We start from the raw sequence: 20,190 nt of genomic DNA, 5'->3' as shown, positions 1-20,190 counted from the left end.
CTTGTAGGATCGAACACCAAATTTTTGCCGAATCAAAGGCTCTTAGCTCAATTTCAGTCTAAGTGACTCCTATGAATATTTTTTGCTTCAATAGCACTTTACACACTAGGATAATGATCATGAAATATGTATTCTTATGTAAATCATGGAATTAGAAATTACACACGTAGGAATGAAGTTCAAAGTCTAAACCAAAAATTGAGGGTGGTATATTATCTCCTACTTGGAATCATTCATCCTTGAATGATGGGTAGGAACTTTGTGAAACATTTAGAAGTATGGAATAAGGTACACATGGCATGGTTGCTAATGAAGGATATAGCTGAGCTGAAACATTAAAACTCGTATCATGAAACTGATTTTTGAGATGACTTAGTTTATTGATTATAAGGAGCAGATTCATGTTGAGAGTTTAGAACCCACTTGAAATGTTCATGATATGATCATAAATATAGAATTGCGAAGTGATAACTGATGCAATAAAACCCAAGAGTTACTAGAATGGAATAAAGTACATAAATTCTCATTAGGAATTGTCCCCTAACAAAACACTTATAGGGATCAAAAGAAAGAGGCTGGATGGCATCACCAGGTACAATATATTAGCACGAATCATGAGATAACGAGACTAAGATTGTACAATGGGTATTACACTGTTTGAGCTAAAATACTTGAAAAACTGAGATCATCCACTGAACACTTATGAACTGAATTATGACTAATTATCTGAATCAGATACAAGATGCCTGGGCTGAACTAGCTTCACAACTTGCATGGACGTGAATTAATTACCTCATGGAATAGCCATATTCATGAAACTCTAAATAGTAAGACTAGATAGAAAGATGGAAAACTTTAGGAGCTTACTTGTTTGACTACTAAACTGATTTGCTGACTATACATACTAACTCATACTGAAAGTTCATTCTGAACTGGTGTATTTATTCAACACTTTTGATAAGAAGTTCTAATAACATTAGGGAGAAAAGAATTCTTAGGAAAGATCTGAGTGTGATATCCAAACAAGGAATCTAAACATGGCTACAACTTCTGTAACATGGAACATAGTCCTAGACAACATAAACTAGGATAGAATTACTAGGCCTTAGGCAATGCAACTGCCCACTTTAAGCTTAGCCATGATTCTCACATACTCACATGTGTACATATAACTATTCCTATTAAAGTCTGAGTTGAGCTACATACTCTCATTATGTTTAAGCCTAGCTCAAAAGCACAAGGTACTACACATGACCCCATAACACTAGTCCGAACCATGAATCCAATTCCCTATGCGTGTTTCACAACTCTTGTCTCAAGAATAATTCTCCTTACCACTTCAACAACTAACTTCAATCTCTTGCTAGGAATTCACTAGTGCACAATGCATATATCCACTTATACACCAACATAATGTTCAATCCTATAATAATAACTCTAATGAACTTCTAGGCAAACAATCCACCAAAGCATCTTTCCCATATTCTCAAATTCCTCTATCAATAAAAAATTCCATGCACTATCCCTAAGAAAACAAAAATAAAATTTCAATTAACCATGACATATATCAAAAGCTCTTCCTTAATATTCCTTCAAACTCATAACCTTACATAGAACACACATACAATGATCTTTCCCTAATACAGAACATTTACTCTCTTCCATTTAAATAATTTTTCATCACCATTATCTTGACATAAGAAGAGGTCTTTAAAAGGTTAGAACATGAGGACCTAAACATGAAAGAATACTATGCATAACTTGGACACTTAACTGAGGCTTGAGAAATAGAGTATCCATGACATGGATTCGTTAAAGAGATCTAAACTAAGGACATACATGACATAACCTAAATTTCACATATCATTAAGAGTGTAGAATGAGTACCTAGAACTGATCGTACTGTAAAGCATTAGTACATGTGTCTTTAGCTGCATGACCTGAGTTTGAAGTTCATGAATTTATGGAATATGATTTGTACTTTTGAGTGAACCCGAACTCCTCATACTAGAAACTGAGAGCATATATGATGCTATGAAAAGTGCATAATTATGAGCTATGATCCTAGAGCTGACATGTAAGGCATGAGTAGACATTGTGATAATTGAAGTACATAATTTGTAGCAGGATAAGAATGGGTCGGGCATCTTTGTCCCCTAGTGTAGTTCTACAACATGTTGGCATCACTACTAGAATCTGAGAGTCAGACTTGGTTCTTTGTTCTATCATCTCTCCCATTGCTTTAAGCCATCATTCTAAGTCTACGGACCCCCCTAACAGACACAAAACACAACTGCAGCTACATTACTCAAGATTTTGAAATATAACAATACACATAAATAATAAACTCACCCTAAAAGACTACAACCGAAAGTGTAAAACCCATTGCTAGTTCTTTCTTCTGAGATACAACTCTTAACTTTTGATGGCCTCAATAGACATCATATAATAGCTTAAACATTTGCTAACTTAGAATCTTCAGGAGTATCACCATACCATAAGTTCACACCATCTAGAATTTCAACTCTTTTTTCTATTAGATCCATCATCAAAGATTTAAACTTAGATTCTAACACGTACATGGATATTCCCAAACTTTTAACAAACTTTACTAACTTCTTTCATATCCTACTAATATAACAACTCTAAACTTATATTTCTCCCTAAACTATAAGAATTATATTACACTAAATATCCAACATCAACCACCTATATCCCATAACTTAGCTAGTAAGAACATCATATACTACATGGCCTCATTCACACTTAACAACTCAAGCGTACTACCTAAGCATTCAAACTATTAAAACTTAGTCATAATACAATCCCATGTCACCTTGGGTATACCTCTTGATCATAACCATACCATCATACTTAACTTTAAATCAATAAACTTTAATTCTTGCATACACTATTTCAAGCCTACTGATTCACCTTTCATAAAACTAGCCACATGGATAAATAATCTACTAAATCTAGATAAACACTCTCCCCATATTACTGTTGCTAAACTTTTGGGTTCATGCTTCTAACTTTAAATTATATGTTGTTATAGGATTCTAGGAATGTATCTGAGGGCACATCTGACTTTGGCTCAAGGCATGATTTTTAGTAATCTTGAATGAAATCTTTTATACTTTGGAACATAAAGGCACTAGTGGGATACTTTTTTGAGCCAACATGCAATCTCATAGCTGTATGTGGGGACTGTCTAAGAAAACTCTATCGATAGGAATTTAAGCTTCACTATTTTTGTTACGTTAAAAATAAGGTAGAGTTGACATGGATGGAGCATGATGACAATAAGTGTAAATTTCTTAGAGAACATCTCTACAGAATGATCTGAGATATGAAAAAAGAGACATATTTCTTAAATGCCTTATAGCCTCTCAAGGAAAAGTACATATGTATCCGTACCATTCTGCAAGACTCTACTAGACACGACTTCATAGAAATCCTTGGACACTTGAACCTTATGCTTTGATACCAAGTTTTTCACGATCCAAAGTGACCCCGTAATTGTAACACGATGCTTAGAATCACAAGTGATCCCAAGCTAACCCATATACTGGCATACTGCTTGAGAAACTACTTTAAACTGTATAAAAACAAAATTTAATGAGAGGAAACATGATCATGAGAATTACTAAATAAATGTAATACTTATAAAGTTTATATCATAATAAAACTGAAGAAAGAAACTTGAATTACATGTAATGACTCTGACTGACTATCTATAAAGCCTCTACTATCCTGACTATAGATAGCAGGGACATACCTCCAACTACCACTAATTAATAGATATGAATAATAACAATATAGTACATAAAATACAACTGACTAGAGTCCCCAAAATAAGAGAACTCATCATCTGCCGGCTGAAAGCCGCAAACTGTCAGATTATAATGTGTGGGCTACATCTGGTACCTACATTAGGAGACAATGTAACACACAAAAATATATATGGATTAGTACTTTGGAATGTACTGAGTAAGTGGGGTTGAATGCAATAAGTAAAACTAAATATTTACATAATCTTTAAACATGCATGCTAAGTGCAAGTAGACTAACCAAGAGGCTGAAATCACCTAAAAGCTGAAGAATATTAAAACAGGAGTAACAAACATAATCTGATGAGCTGGTGAATCACTACACTTAGTTTCTTAAATCTTTACTTTTGTAAAATAAGTAAAACTAAAGTTGGCAAGCGGTAAAACATGATTACTGTATGTAAATCTCATGTAAAACTGAACGTGCTATTAAACTGAACTGAGGATCATGTATGGATACTAAACGTTAAAAACATAAGCATGTGAAACTGAGAATACAAGACCAAGCATAAACATGTACTAAAATAATATGTATAATAGAATGGCTGATATTTGAATAACTGAATAACTCTATACTTGGTGATGCAAACCTGAACTGACATACTCTGAATACTGAATTGAGACTGTGAGAGATATCATGTAATAGACATACCCCAATTTAAGCAAATCAGGGTCTAACCTATAACCCTAGTTTAAACGGTGTCAATACCTTTCCACGGGTATTAATACATGGTAGTATGGATCCACTAATCATGAATCCCTATGGACTAGGGAGTTAGTCCTTAACTAGCAAGTGACCCCTAAGAGAGTGTCAGTCCTAAATTGGTAGGTGATATCTCATAATCCTATGTTGGCTACATAGTTCTGGAACTTAGGGAATGCTACTAAGGACCTAGTCCTAACTGGCAGGTGAGCCCCCATCCCTTAGTTTGCTCGGTGCTAAGTTCTACTCCCAACTAAATAAAACTGGTGTTATTAATGGTTTAACATGACATGGTACTATACTGATAATGCTTAGCATGAACATGGTAGTTTGATTTTAGTAATAAAAATCATGGCTTGTCTAAATTATAACTTGAAAATGAAGACATGTATAAAAAGATAGGTATAGAGTGTTCATAACCCTCTAGCACTGAATGAATCACAAAAATATAATAACAATGCTTAAAACAGTGGTATGGAAAGTTCAATGACCCAAAATGTAAGAAATTTCAACAAATAGGTGAGAAGCATGAATTTTAATATTGGAATGTGTTAGAAAAGAGAGAACAACATATTTACATGGTTTAATACACAATTTGATATTGTAACATGAAATTACTTGAATATGACATGGGAAATTGAAATTCACAACATGAAATAAACAAAATTTTCATGGGAGAATATATGGACATGGATTGAATTCAAATTAATAAGGAAAAACTTGAATTAAACTCATCTTGAACATATGAAATTCCATAATAAAGGAAAAACCCTAACTTAAAACATATAAATTCAACTAAAAAATCATAAATTCGGGCACGAGGATGAAAGATTAACCTTGTTAAAACCCCCACATACCTTAAATTATCAAATTATTGAAGGAATCTTGAAATAGGAACTTGAATCCATGTATTCTTGAGGAAAAAATCTAGAATTTCTTGTTCTTGTGAAAGCTAGAATTTCTTGTTCTTGTGAAGGGAGGATTGAATTGCTCGTTCCTGGAAAGAGGGAGGATTTATACATAAGTTAATCTCTATAAAAAATGGCAATAACATGTTTTAAAGCCCCTTAATACATTTAAGAATGATTAGGGATGGTTTAGGGGTATGAAAATACCTCAATGCCCTTAATATAAGTCAAAACGGAGCAATTTTTGGCACTTTGAGTTTTTTGTTCGGCGTACGCCAATTACACACCTAAGGTCTTGCGATGCATGCCAATAGCACACCTCATCCAGTGGCTATTTGTGATTGCATTGCAACACATGACCTTGGCAACGTAATAATTTTTCTCTCAGATATTAGATTAATGTGAAATTGGTATCATTGGCAAGATAATTTAATTATCTACAATTTAGTGGGTCTTCATATGAAAAATTCCACATATTTAAGAAGTTATGTACATTCAAAGTTGACCCCTGTAGGATCGAACAACAAATTTTGGCCGAATCAAAGGCTCTTAGCTCAATTTTGCTCTCAGTGATTCCCATGAATATTTTCCTACTCGATAGAATTTTACTCATTAGGATAATGATCATGACACATGTATTCTAATATAAATCAATGAATTAGAGTTTACACACGTAGGAGCAATGGTTCAATGTCTAGCCTAAAAATGTGGGGAGTTATAGATGTCTTCAACTATCCCTAATCAATACATAAGGATAAAAAATACAATACAAGAACTGAAACTAACTTGAGTCCCCAAAATAAAAGAACTCATCACCTGCTAGTTGAAGCTACAATCTCTCTGACCCTAGTGTGTGGACTACATCTGGTACTTATATCATGAAAGAATATATCCACAAAGACATATATGTGGTCAGTACTTTGGAATGTACTGAGTATGTAATACATGCAGTAAAATGGAAATAGTTAATATATACTTTAAAAATGAGGACTTAAGCTATTTTCTGAAGTATGCATTTAAAATAGGTTTGTACGTAAAAACTGTAAGACTTAGTGAAATTTCTAAATCACAAGCTAAAATATTTCAGTAATATGAAATGCGATAGAAACATAAATACTATATGTAAATCTCAAGTTAAAGCAAAATAAGCCATAAAACCGCACTAAGGACATGTATGAATATTGACATGAATGCATGAATATATAAAATAAATGCAAGACAAAGTAAAGCATGTGCTAAAATAATCTATAAAATTGAATAATTGATAAATTGAACACTTGGCCAGAAAAACTTGAACTAATATGATTTGAATACAAAAATGAGACTGTGGGAGATAGCATTTAATCGACATGCCCTAATTTAAGCTAATCGGGGTCCAACCTGTAACCCTAGTTGGAAGGGTGTCAATACCTTGACATGAGTACTGACACTGGCTGTGTGGATCCATTAAACTGGTGTCCCAAAGGACTAGGTTGTCACGCTCGATTGGAAGGTGCCCTTTAAAGAGTATCAACCCTCTACTAAAAAGAAGACCTCTAATACCTATGTTGGCTACGTAGTTTTGCAAATCAGGGATTGATACTAAAGGTCTCACTCTTGATTGGTAGAAAAACCTTCAACCCTAAGTTTGCTCGGTGTAAAGTTCTACTCCCAGATGAATTGACACAGAAACATAAACTAGTACATGCACTGATAACTGATTTTGCTCAAATAGGGCCTGCTGAGAATAACAGTGCATTTATAATATAAGTATCATATTACAAACATAGTTTGAATAACTTGTAACATGAAAATGTGAAACATGCATGAAAATCTAGGTAACGAATATTCATAACCCTCTAGCATAAGTTAACACAAATAAGCATAACAATGGTTGATAAATTATGAGAAGGACAATACATAAATTGATAATTAATATGGTGTCAATTGAACATGATATGAGTGAGTGTAATTATAAAGCATGTAAAAATGTAATTCACATAGGGAAACATATTCTCCTAGTTTGTATTCAAAACTATTAGGAGAAAATTGAGTAAATTTGTATTTGACATTGAGATTTCATAAAAAGAGAGAAAAGGGTTTATATTTGTAAAATAAGGAATTCTTGGGGCTCAATGGGGGTAAAGAACCCATTGATGAATATCCTGCATACCTGAGTTGCTTGAATTCTTGAAGGGAAGCATGAAATTGAAACCTTGGAAGTTGAATTCTTGAAGAAGAACCTTTATTTGGTGTTCTTGAGGATTTGGGAGAAGAGGGATTGTGTAATTGGTGTGTTTTGGAGTTATGGAATGATCAATTCACATTTATACCAGCTATAGGATAATTTAGGGCATAAAAGACTTGTTTACTCTCAAAAACAACAGATAAAAACATATCTTTGCATTTTCTAACAAGGTTCGTGCCACGCTGATGTGGACCATCACTGGTTCCTAATGAAAATATTTATAACTTTTTGATCGGGTATTGGATTAAGGAAAAATCAGATGCTTTAGAAATATGATTCAATTATCTATAATTTTGTGGGTCTTGAGCCCTAAAATTCCATATATTCCAAAAGTTAAACACGTTCAAAGTTGACCCTTATAGGATCAAATACCAAAATTTGGTTGAATAAAAAGCTATTAACTCAACTTTACTCTAAGTGTTTACTATGAGTATTTTTCACCTCATAAGCACGCATCACACTAGGATAATTATCGTGACACTTATATTAATATAAAAATCATTGGATTAGAGCTTATATGTGTAGGAACAAAAGTTTTAATTCTAGCTAAAAAATACAGTGTGCTAAACTATGGTTTTTGGATTTTAAATGGAATTTAGAGTCAAATAGATTAAATCATCATTGTTTGGGACTGAGGTACTTAGAAATCACTGACGAGGTTGGGACTGAGCACCTGAACCTACATTATAATACAATGTAGCGCTTAGACGTATATGTGGATCAACAGTTGGGAATGTACTGAGTATGTGGGGGTGAATGCATTTATATAAAACAACATCAATACTCTTTAATCAAATCATGCATGTAATAAGTAATGACTCACATGGCTTGAATAAGTATAAAATGCAAAGATCTTGAATCATGTAAAATGGAACATATAACACGATCTCGTGAGTCATTATACTTTTAGCTTATAAATTTGTACTTTTCTCTTATTCTCATTACTCAAGGCTAAAGGAAACTTTGAGAAATACTTTCAACTCATGCATTTGTCTCATGGAGAGTAAAAGTTCTTCAATGCTCAAGAACTCATAACTCTTTTGAACTCAAATACTAGGAATACGAAATCATATAACTTTGGAATATACTTGAAGGCATTTCATTCACGTTAGGAAAATATCTCAGTTCAAGCTTTAGGGAAAACATACTCATATTAAGGGAAATTACTTTAGTTTTAAAGAAAAATGTCATATCTCAAAGGAAAACACTTTAGTTTGGGGAGTTTCTCTTAACCGACATAAACTATGCGAGCTACATGGAGTCCAACATTTTCTCCTACTAAGGAAGAGACCTCACATTGGGGAGAGGCGTCATACTCTTGCCAGGGAGTATAGCCTAGGTGCAGTGATCACTAAAAAAACTTGGCCTCAAGCCCAATATCAACTCGGCGTTAGGCCCAATAATAATCATAAACTCGATTTAAGGCCTAACCTACGATGGCACATAGTTTTGGGGTAAGAAACCATAGTAACTTACCCGCTTGGTGCTAAATACTACTTCTTTTAGCTTATCTGCGCTCATCTCGTGAAAATCCACTTTAGAATAATCTCATGGTTCAATAACCCTATAATCAAATCTGTAATCTCATGTAGTAGAGTGGATTTCAAAACTCAATGACCAGTAGGTCAAAACATTTCTCAATAATCTCAGAAACTGACCACATCTTGCTTTATATTGTTCCACTAATAGATCTCCTTGAGATTATGATACATATTCATTGAACCAAGATAAATGGTGTAACACGACTCATAAACCTCGACCATGGTCCTCACTCCCAACCCATCTACACAGGGAACACATAATCTATCTTGGTACCTCAAGATACTATCCCTACCAATCTCAAAAGCTACAACCTTTTTTTATCCCACATCCTCCTTAATCTTCAATAAGACAGGATCCAGTACCTGCTTCTCCTTTATCTCAACAACAAGGGATGACTTCTCTACCTCTTGCACAAACACACCACCATCCTTAGAGTCTTAGAGACGAACTCAAGCTTAGCCAAATGGTTAATATCTTTCACCAACTCCTTCTTATACTCATCCACATAAGCTAAAATCCCTATGGATAACCTGCTCAGAGCATCAACAACCATATTTTCTTTACCTGGGTGATAGTGGAGACTTATTTTGTAATCTTTCAGCAACTCCAGCCAGCTCCTCGGCCTAAGATTCAACTACTTCTGGGTAAACACATATTGTAGACTCTTATGATTAGAAAAGATATATACATGGACTCTATACAAATAGTGGTGCCAAATCTTCAACACGAACACCACAACCAACAAATCTAAGTCATAAGTTGGATAATTCTTCTCATGAACTTTCAACTGTCTGGAGGCATAAGCTACCACCTTGCCATGCTATATCAAAATGTTACCAAGACCCATGTGGGATGCATCATAATACACCATAAAACCATCACTTCCCTTTGGAAAAAATCAAAACAGGAGCGAAAGTCAGCTTATCCTTCAGCTTCTCAAAACTACCCTCACAAGCATCAGACCATACAAACTTCACCTTCCTCTAAGTTTACTTAGTCAATGAGGTATCTATAGAAGACAAACTTACCATAAATCTCCTATAGTAATCAGCTAAACCCAAGAAGCTCCAGATATTAGTTGGAGTCCTGGGTCTTGGCCGCTTCTTAACCACTGCCACCTTCTGTGGATCCACCATGATACCTTTGCTAGATATGACATAACCTAGAAAAGTAACAACGTTTGACCAAATTTACATTTCAGAAATGTGGCATACAATTGTTGATCCTTCAGGGTTTGTAGCATAATGCGAAGGTGATCGGCATAATCCTCTTCACTCTTAGAGTACACCAAAATATCATCTATAAATACAAAGGCAAACAAATCTAGAAACTAACAAAATATTTTATTTATCATGTCCATGAATGTCGTTGGGGAATTAGTCAACACAAAAGACATAACCAAGAGCTCAAAATGTCCATATCGGGCACAAAAGATAGTCTCAGGGATATTCACCTCCCGAATCTTTAACTAATGATACCCAGATCGAAGATCCATCTTGGAGAAAAACTTAGCACCCTAAAGCTGATCAAACAAATCATCTATCTTTGGAAGAGCATACTTATTTTTTATCATCACATTAGTCAATTGTTGGTATTCAATAGACATTTGAAGGGAACCATCCTTATTATGTACAAATAATACCAGTGCACCCCACGAGGACATGCTAGGATGAATGAAACCTTTATCTAAAAGATTTTTAATTTCTCCTTAAGCTTCTTTAATTCAGCTGAAGACATTCTATACGAGGGAATAGAGATTGGACGAGTGTTCGAAATAAGATCAATCATAAAATCAATCTCTTTATTATTGGGCCCCATTGGCCTGAGATTGGGCGCCTTGTCCCTAGAACCATCTCCACCTTGAAAATGTCGGTAACTGTTCGACTTTGGTTAGGAGTACTAGCCGTCGAGTAGGACCTAGAATTGCCCCACTTTTTCTTAGACCACTTTCCACCATTCTTGCCACTTTGCTATTGACCTTTTTCTTGTTTTAAATGCCAATATTTTTTGCTCTGCCTTTCCCCAATCTCAACTTGCTTTCTTTTCTCTTCCTCAACTTATTGCATATAAACTGCAAGTCGAGAAATATCTATGTCCTTATTTAACAAGACAACCTTACATTCTAAAATCAAATCATGGGATAACACAAAAACAAATTTTCTCATTTTAGCACTCGTGATAGATACAAACTCAGGGGCATACAAGGACAACTGATGAAACTTCAAGGCATACTCCTTAACTATCATCATTCCTTGTCTTTTACCCTTCACCTCTCTCAATTCCTCAAAAAAAAAGAATCAAGAAAAATCCTCCCACAATGCGGATTCAACACCCACACCCCCAATCTTCTCCCACTTTTTATATAACTGACGCGTTATATCTTTTAAATGATAGGATGTGAAATCTGCACCTTTCACCTCAGTAACATTCATCACATGAAAGATCTTTTCCATTTCGTGTATGAAATATTTAGGGTCTTTCTCAACTTTCATACTAATAAAAACATTAGGTTTAAACCTTATTAATTGGCCAACCCTTATGGTCTCAGATGATAGAGCAATAGAATCCAGACGCTCAATCTGAGAATATCCAGTCAGGACATGAGCCTGACTATAATGCCCCAAAATCTCATCCTGAAGCGCGTCACATGGTGCTTACAGCTACAAGTAGCCCCAAGCTAACCCTTTGAGCCCGTTAGTACATAAAATAACTTATTTCAAAATAAAATAAACATACACTGGTACAGTCATATCAAATGATAGGAACTACAAAGAAAATACTCGGTCCAAATGACCACAATACTGGAAATCTCAACATACTAACAATTTGATAACTAGTCTGACAAAGCCTCTACTACTCCATGACTAGACAACAATTTGGACCGGTCCCCAAATGACTCAAACTGAAATGGAAGCAATAATATATCTACTAAAATAGTGAAATATCTGAAGATAGGTCCTCGAACCATGAGGACTCACCACTGTGGACATGTAGACAAAGGTACACGAAAATCACTAATGAGGCTGGGACTGAGCACCTAAACCTACATTATAAGATAATGTAGCACATAGACGTATATGTGGATTAGCACTTAGGAATGTACTGAGTATATGGAGATGCATGTATTTAAATCAACTTTATCATTACTCTTTATAAAATCATGCATGCATATATGAATGACTCACATGGCTTGAATAAATCTGAAATAAAATTCTCATAAGTTGTGAATAGTGAAACATGAAATATAAACCTCGTGAGTCATTATGCTTAACTTTAAAATCTCTACTCTCCTCTTATTCTCAATACTTGATGGCTAAAGAAACTTTAAACAATACTTTCAAACTCTTACTTTTATCTTATGGAGAGTAACACTTCTTTAAAACTCAAGGACTCGGAACTTCTAGGAACTTTCAACACTTGGGAACTCTAGAACTCTTTTAGACTTGGGACACTTAGAACTCGAAATTATATAACTTTGGACACTCGGGAGTTTCTTCTAACCGATATAAATCATGTGAGCTAGATGGAGTCCAACATCTTGTCCTCCTAAGAAAGAAACCTCACGTTAGGGAGAGGCATCATACTTTTGCCAGGGAGTATAACCTTAACTCAATGATCATTATTTTGGCCTCGGGCCCATAAATCTCAGTCCTACAGTGGCATGTACTTCAGGGTATGAGACCTTGGAATCATACCCAACTCGGTGCTAAATACTACTCCTATACTCAGCTCAGAACTCTTAGGAAATTCATCTCAAATAACTCAAGGGTCTATACTGAAGACCAAAATGTATTACTATTTGTTTTAATAGAACATCATTGTGGATTCCAACTCTATTAGGACCAAAAAGGTCAAATATTTCTAAATAATATCAAAGTACTCAAATCATAGGTTCTTATAGCACAAAAGTTCATAAAATTGCAATTCTCAAGTAGGGCTTAGTGGCCCATAGTTCAATCTCAAGTTAAGACTCATCAAAAATGCATACTAGAGATCATAAGGATTCATAAGTCATATATAGAAATCTGGAATTTCAGCATTATGCATTAAAATCTCAACATACTCATATATCTTAATTTCTAAAACATGGAAATGATAATAATCTCAAGTACAAAAACAAAGGGTACAACTTTTGGGCACAAAGACGAAAAGGAGTTTCCTTGTTCAAACCCCACATACCTTGAATTAGAAGCTTTGGATGAACTCTCCTTTTTGGGACTCTATCTGTACTCTTGAATGAGGGTTCTTAAAGCCCTTGACTTGGGAACCTTGAATCTTGACTCAATTTAGAAAATCTATGGTGGATTCTTAAGATTTTTGGAAGAGGTTTTGGATACTTAGGGTTTTTGTTGAGAGAAAACTTGAGAAAAACTTCATAGAATTCTTGTAAATGACTTTAATTTGGTGTTTGTACTATTTAAGAGGCTTGGATAAAGTCCAAAGTGCCCTTTTTTAACTTCTGTACGAAGCTGGAAAAATTGAACTGGGAACCCAATTTTATGGGCCACTGCGACGCGCCACTATTGCGGTGGCTCACTGAAAATTGACAAATGGGATTCAGGAAGTCACCGTGATGTGGAGTCATCGTGTTGTCCCACTGGTTGGGACCTGAAAATTCAGCGCGATGCGTCACAATCATACTAGGCTACTGGAAATTGACTATTAGGAAATTGGGGTCCTCCGCGATGCGCCACTATTATAGAGTTCCACTGGAATTTGAAAATTGTCAAATAGACCCTCTCCGCAATGCGCCAAGCACTAAAATGACGATGTTTTATGACTAGGACTTAAATTAGCCATAACTTCTTGCCGGGTTATCAGATTTGGGTGGATCTTATATCGTTAGAAAGCTAATTAAATTTCCCATATGATAAAAAGTTGAAATTAGGGAAATTGTATATGGATTAAATATTACACACTTAGGAAGTCATTCCTTAGCCTTCTAGTGATGAAATTAAGCTGAAGGAAAAGTTTGGGGGTATTACACTGACCATAGCCAAAACAAAGACCAAATAATTAGTAATGATATAAAGAAATCCATAGCATGAAATAGGGTCTTCCGAAGTATAGAAGCTCACTATTTTAGTCTGACTTAAAAGCAAACCCTGAATCACCCAGTCACTAAGTAGGAAGAGTAAAAATATGGCCAGTTTCTACATCGCGTGGGGATACAACATTCGAAGATAGTTAGCAAGGTGAAAATTAACATGTGACTCAAGGATAAAAATAAAATAATGCCATCAATCCAAAACCAACCAATCCAAAGTGTATAACCATATGCCAATACATGTATACATATATACCGTGCTGGGATAGGGAACACGATTTAGCACGCATTTCAAAACCTTAACCTGGGTTGTGTTGATTTACCATATAAAATCCACCCACGGTTTAAATGGTTCCATATTACCCCCTAAATGGGCCCCAGTGCGTGTTAGCCACATGAACCATAGATATCATAGGTGGTCAGGGATTCTCTTATACCATTCATCCTCCATGATACATATATATGAATGTGTACTTGTGGGATTACCTTGTACCCTACAAGTACCTGGTCATAAAAACTAACCCTCATGTCGGCAAATATAAGTTTCCAGTGTCCGTCCTTTGGACTCACACCTTCATGGTTAGCTATCACAACCCTCATTATTATCCAATTAAAACATTTGATACATAACCAAACCACCAATTCCAAGATTCAATTATTAAGGCATTATTAAGTGGTATTGTCATACCAACAGTAACTTGCAAGTAATGTCATTAGCTAAGACTTAGGGTATTCTCCTGTACCCCATAGACTCTATTATAAAAATCGTTCAGGGTATTCCCATGTACCCCACAAGGTTTTCATAGATTATTCACTTAGGGTATTCCATTGTACCCCATAACGTTTTAAAAACCATCTGTAACCATTTAAACATTTATATCATGCATTAGTTTCAAGGAACAATCCAATCCAAGTGACAATGCATAAACCAAAATCAATTATGCAAATGGGTTGAGTTTATTGCCAATTTCAATGGTAAAATGATAAAATTAGGGATTCTATTGTACCCTTATTTCCATCCACCATTCCTATGCACCCCAATACATTTACCAATCATTAATTTAAGAATAATAGTTTCATAAATATCATGCAAAAGTATTTAAACAATTCATATTAAAAACCCTCAACTCATAGTTCAAAACCCAACATCAATAGTTCTTGAATAATACTTTAAATCTCATGCTTTTACAAAATTGACGATTAGGGTAACATACGTCAAACACTAATAAGTGTGGTAAGAAATCACCCTTGGAAGCCTCAATTGATTAATCTTTTGAAACCCTAGCCTTAACTTGAATATCGAGTTTGAGAGAGAATTTAGGAGTGTTTTATTGGGAATGATGTGATAATTAAGTCCCAAGGAAGACTTAAGTTATGGGGTCCAAGGGGTTAAATTGTGAAATATCTAGAGTGCCCAAAACATCAAAGCTAAGAAAGTATCACCTTTGACCATGAGTCGATCCGTTGACTTGTAACCACACCATACGACTCATCACTACTAGTCATAACCAAGACAATGACTAGGACCCCAATACACCGTTGACCTTATGACTCAACGAAACCATTAATAATGAGACCCTATAAATCATAGGTTCTATTCATAGTTAATAAAGGAAAAAACATGGAACTTAAACTCAACTGTAATACCCGATACTTTTCCCTAGCTCAGTTTAGCTCCTAGAATGTCAAGGGTTAGATTTGAAAATGAATAACCCTTGATACATGTAGAATTTTCATGTTCTAGGCCCACCAATGTGTAGATAATTGGCTCAGCTTTCCAACGATACCAATTTCACCTTAATCTGATACTCGGTTGAGAAGTTATGACGTTTTTAGTAAAAAAGTATGGAATTTTAATAGGCACCGCATCGCGGTAAAGGGCGATTTTAAAATTATCAAAATCTAGTGGAGAATCACGATCACATTACGTCTTAGTGAAAGTCCAATCAATTATCCTTTTTCTAGTGAGGCAATGTGATTACAGAGCATTGCAGCGATGGCAAAAATGGGACTCGTCCCTTTTCTAGTAGCCCAACGTAATAGCCTCGATCGCATTGATGGGAAAAGTTAGGATCATTCCTTTTACAGTGAGCTACCATGATAGTGGTACGTCACGGTGGGTGGCCAAATCGAGATTTTCTCAGTTTTCAAGTTAAATTTTAAAAGGGAAATTTAGTCCGTTCCAGAGCCCCCAAGTCGTGAATAACACAGAATTAAACCTCTTCTAAGCATTCTATGCTCACTTTTCATCAATTATCTCTCAAGAAAACCCTAGAACCTCAGAACTTAATCTCCAAGAAATTAAATTTTCTCCATTCTTTTTTCAAGATAGCTCAAAATTAAGGATTCCCAATTCAAGAGACTTAAGAATTCATCTTCAAGAGCACAAATAAGGATTCAAGTTCAAGATTTATTAGTAATTGGATCAATTAAGGTATGTGGGGTTTATGAACAAGGATCTTTTTTCATCCTTGTGCGCAAAACTAGTTTTAATTACAAATTTACATGATTTTGTATGATTATTAATGAATTTCAAAGTAGGGTTCATACCCAATATTGCTAATTGATGGCTTTTGAGATTTGAAGCAAGTTAGATAATGAATTTCATGTTTACTTTCATATTTTCATCAGTATTGGAGTAATTTCCAGATTTTGAGTTGAATTATCAATACCTTCATTATCAAGCACGAATATTATTATATTTTGACATGAATTTGATGTATGGGTATTAAGCCCTAGTTGAATATTTCTATTTCAAGATTAGTTATGCTATGAGAACCCTATGACTAGAGTATTTTTTTAGATTTAAGATAAAGATTTGATCTTTTGATCTCAGCTTAGATATGAAATCTATTTTTCAGTTTCAGACTACAGTTTAACTTAACAAATATATAGTTGGTTTTCGTAAGGAACCATTATAATAGATTTTAAAGTGGATTTCCAACAGAATGAGCATACAGATTAAAGGGAGAAGTATTTAGCACCGAGTTGGGTATGTTCTCATGCCCCAGAACCACGAGCCAATATAGGTTTGAATGATCAGATTATTCCCATTTCTATATGGATGACAGATACATATGTGATCAGTTAGATTAGGTTATACTCCTTGGCAATAGTATAACACCTCTCCCCAATATTAGGTTTTTCCATAAGAAAACTAGACGTTGGACTCCATGATAGCTCATATGGTTTATGTCGGTTAGAAGAACCTCCCTTACAAAATGCTTTTATAGAATTCCCTACACCGAACAGTAAAAACTTTTATAATACTTTTTTTTAAAAGTATTTTCCTACTAGTAAAACGTTACAGAACAAAATAATTTTAGCAAAAAAGATTTTAGAAACTAAGTTAATGGGTTACAGTTTATTCAAATATTGCTTTACATATGGCATTAGCGATGAGAGTTTAGATTTCAGTTTACAGATACAGAAGTGTGTCTTTTATACACATAGACAGTATGATTTAAAGACAGAATACCGGTACAACTTTTAGAAACTAAATGTTATGACTCACTAGATTTATGCAAAATGTTTTGCTATTCTTGATAATGATTTATAGTTTAAAGATATTCCAGCTTATGTGAGTTATTTACATTTAGCATGCATTATTTTATAAATTATGATGACATTGAGATATTATTTTACTTATGCATTCACCCCTTATACTAAGTACATTCTCAAAGTACTGATCCACAGATATGTCTATGTGCTATATTGTCTTTTGTAGGTTCAGGTGCTTAGTTTCAACAGTGTGAGTGATTTCGAGCATCTCTATCTACATCTGGATAGTTGGTGAGTCTTCATAGTTTGGGGACTTTGTCTTTCAATTTTTTTAGCTTATTAGTATAGATGATTCAGTATTTTTAGACAGTTTGAGTCAGTTAGGGGCTTGTCCTAGTGACTCTCTAGCATTAGTTGTAGAGGCTTGTCTGACTGCTAGATTATGATATAGATTTTTAGTATTGATTAATCAGACTCTTGAGTCTAGTATTTTTTAGATATTATATTTAGATATTCTTAGTTAGCTTAGATAGATTTTTTTTAACTGAGTTTTGATGTTATATCTATATTTTCTTTTTTTTTTAGATTCAGACTCAATAAAAGGCAGACAGGGTTAGCTTAAGGCTACTCATAGTCTTAAGTATCGTGTGATATCTCAGGACTTATTTTTGGGGCATTACAAACTTTGTATTAGAGCCAAAGGTTATAAGAGTGATAGGGAGTTTGACAAGCTGCGATACATAGAGTTTTGATCATAGATGTAAAGCGTGCCACATTTATGAGGATGAGGCTACAACTTATTTTAGGAAGTCATCTCTTTCTTTCATGATCTATCATTCTTATAGTATCTCTATATGCTTTTAACTCATGCTCTTACGAGACAGTTGAATATGCCCCCTTGTTGAGCTAATTTTCGCAGAAATTATAACTAGCCACCCCAGCCTATCGACCCTCTAAATGAGAATGTATCCTATGCTAAATTTCGGGTTTCCTTTCAGGCGTTGGTCCAAGATATGACTGCCAATGTTTAGGTCAACCATCAAGCGGCAGTCCCACTTCAGTAAAATGTAAATTTAGCAGCAGCAAGAGTCAGAGACTTCATCAAAATGAATCTGCCAGAGTTTTTTTGGTCTAAAGTAGGTGAGGACCCATAACTTTATTTAGATGAGGTGAAAAAGAGAACCCAAATTATGCACTTTTTCTTAGGATGAGAGTGTAGAATTAGTATCCTATAGATTAAAGGATGTAGACGATGATTAGGTGGTTATGTAGAAGAATGGCAGAGGTAAAAATGCAACTTCTATGAGTTGGAAGGTATTTTAGGATACGTTTCTAGATAGGTTTTTTCCGTATGAAATGATAAAAGCTAAAGTAGAAGAGTTTGTGAACCTGAGGTAGGGCTCGATGATAGTTAAAAAGTACTGCCTTAAGTTCAAATAGTTGTCTAAGTATGCTTCTGATATGATGGTGACCCTAGGGCAAGTATGAGTAAGTTTGTTACTGGAGTATCTGGTTTGGTAGTCAAGGTGTGTTGGACTGCCATACCTATTGAGGACATGGATCTTTCCAGGTTGATGATTCATGCCTAGCATATTGAGATAGAAAAGTTAAAGAGAAGAGAGAGGAGAAATAAGAAGGCTAGAACTGGGAAGTTTGAGTATGGCCAGTCAAAATATGGAGGGGGAAATCATTCATAGTTTCAGAATTGTTCATCTATGCTAGCACTATTTTTAGCTAGTGCTCCTGCTCCCAGAGCTAGACAGAAGTGGTGGGGTAATACTTCTGTGTCCGAATCTCAAAATAGTGTGAGTGGAAATCCAAGTTATCCTCCATGTGCTAAGTGTGGTAAAAATTATCTTGGTGAGTGCTTGTTGGGACAGAAAGGTTGTTATGGTTGTGGTAAGTTGGGACACGAAATCAAAGAGTGTCTGCATGATAAGTAGGAAAACTGGGATGTTCATCCCCAAACTCAGACTACTAGCGCACCAGCTCTTCTAGGTCACCCAATCCCTCCTCAGGGCGCATTATCTAGTGTCGATGGTAGTCAGCACCAGAATTGGTTTTATGCTTTACCATCTCGTTAGGAGCAAGAGGATTCACCAGATATTTTTACTGGTATGCTTCATGTATTTCATCTTGATATTTATGAGTTGTTATACCCTGGGTCAAATTTCTCTTATGTGACCCTATTTGTTATAGTAAATTTTGAAATAGGTCCTGAAAAGATCCTTGAACCCTTCTTAGTTTCTACCCAGTGGGAGAGTCAGTTGTTGCCAAACAGATCTATAGAAAGTGTCCTATCACTGTCTTTTATAAAATCATGTTAGTTTATTTAATAGAGTTTGATATGGTTGACTTTGACCTTATTCTTGGTATGGATTGGCTTTATTCTTGTAATACATCCATAGATTATCGCACCCGAGTGGTGAATT

Source organism: Capsicum annuum, chromosome 1 (assembly GCF_002878395.1).
Source record: "Capsicum annuum cultivar UCD-10X-F1 chromosome 1, UCD10Xv1.1, whole genome shotgun sequence".
Classification (NCBI taxonomy): domain Eukaryota; kingdom Viridiplantae; phylum Streptophyta; class Magnoliopsida; order Solanales; family Solanaceae; genus Capsicum; species Capsicum annuum.
This window is presented reverse-complemented; position numbering follows the sequence as displayed.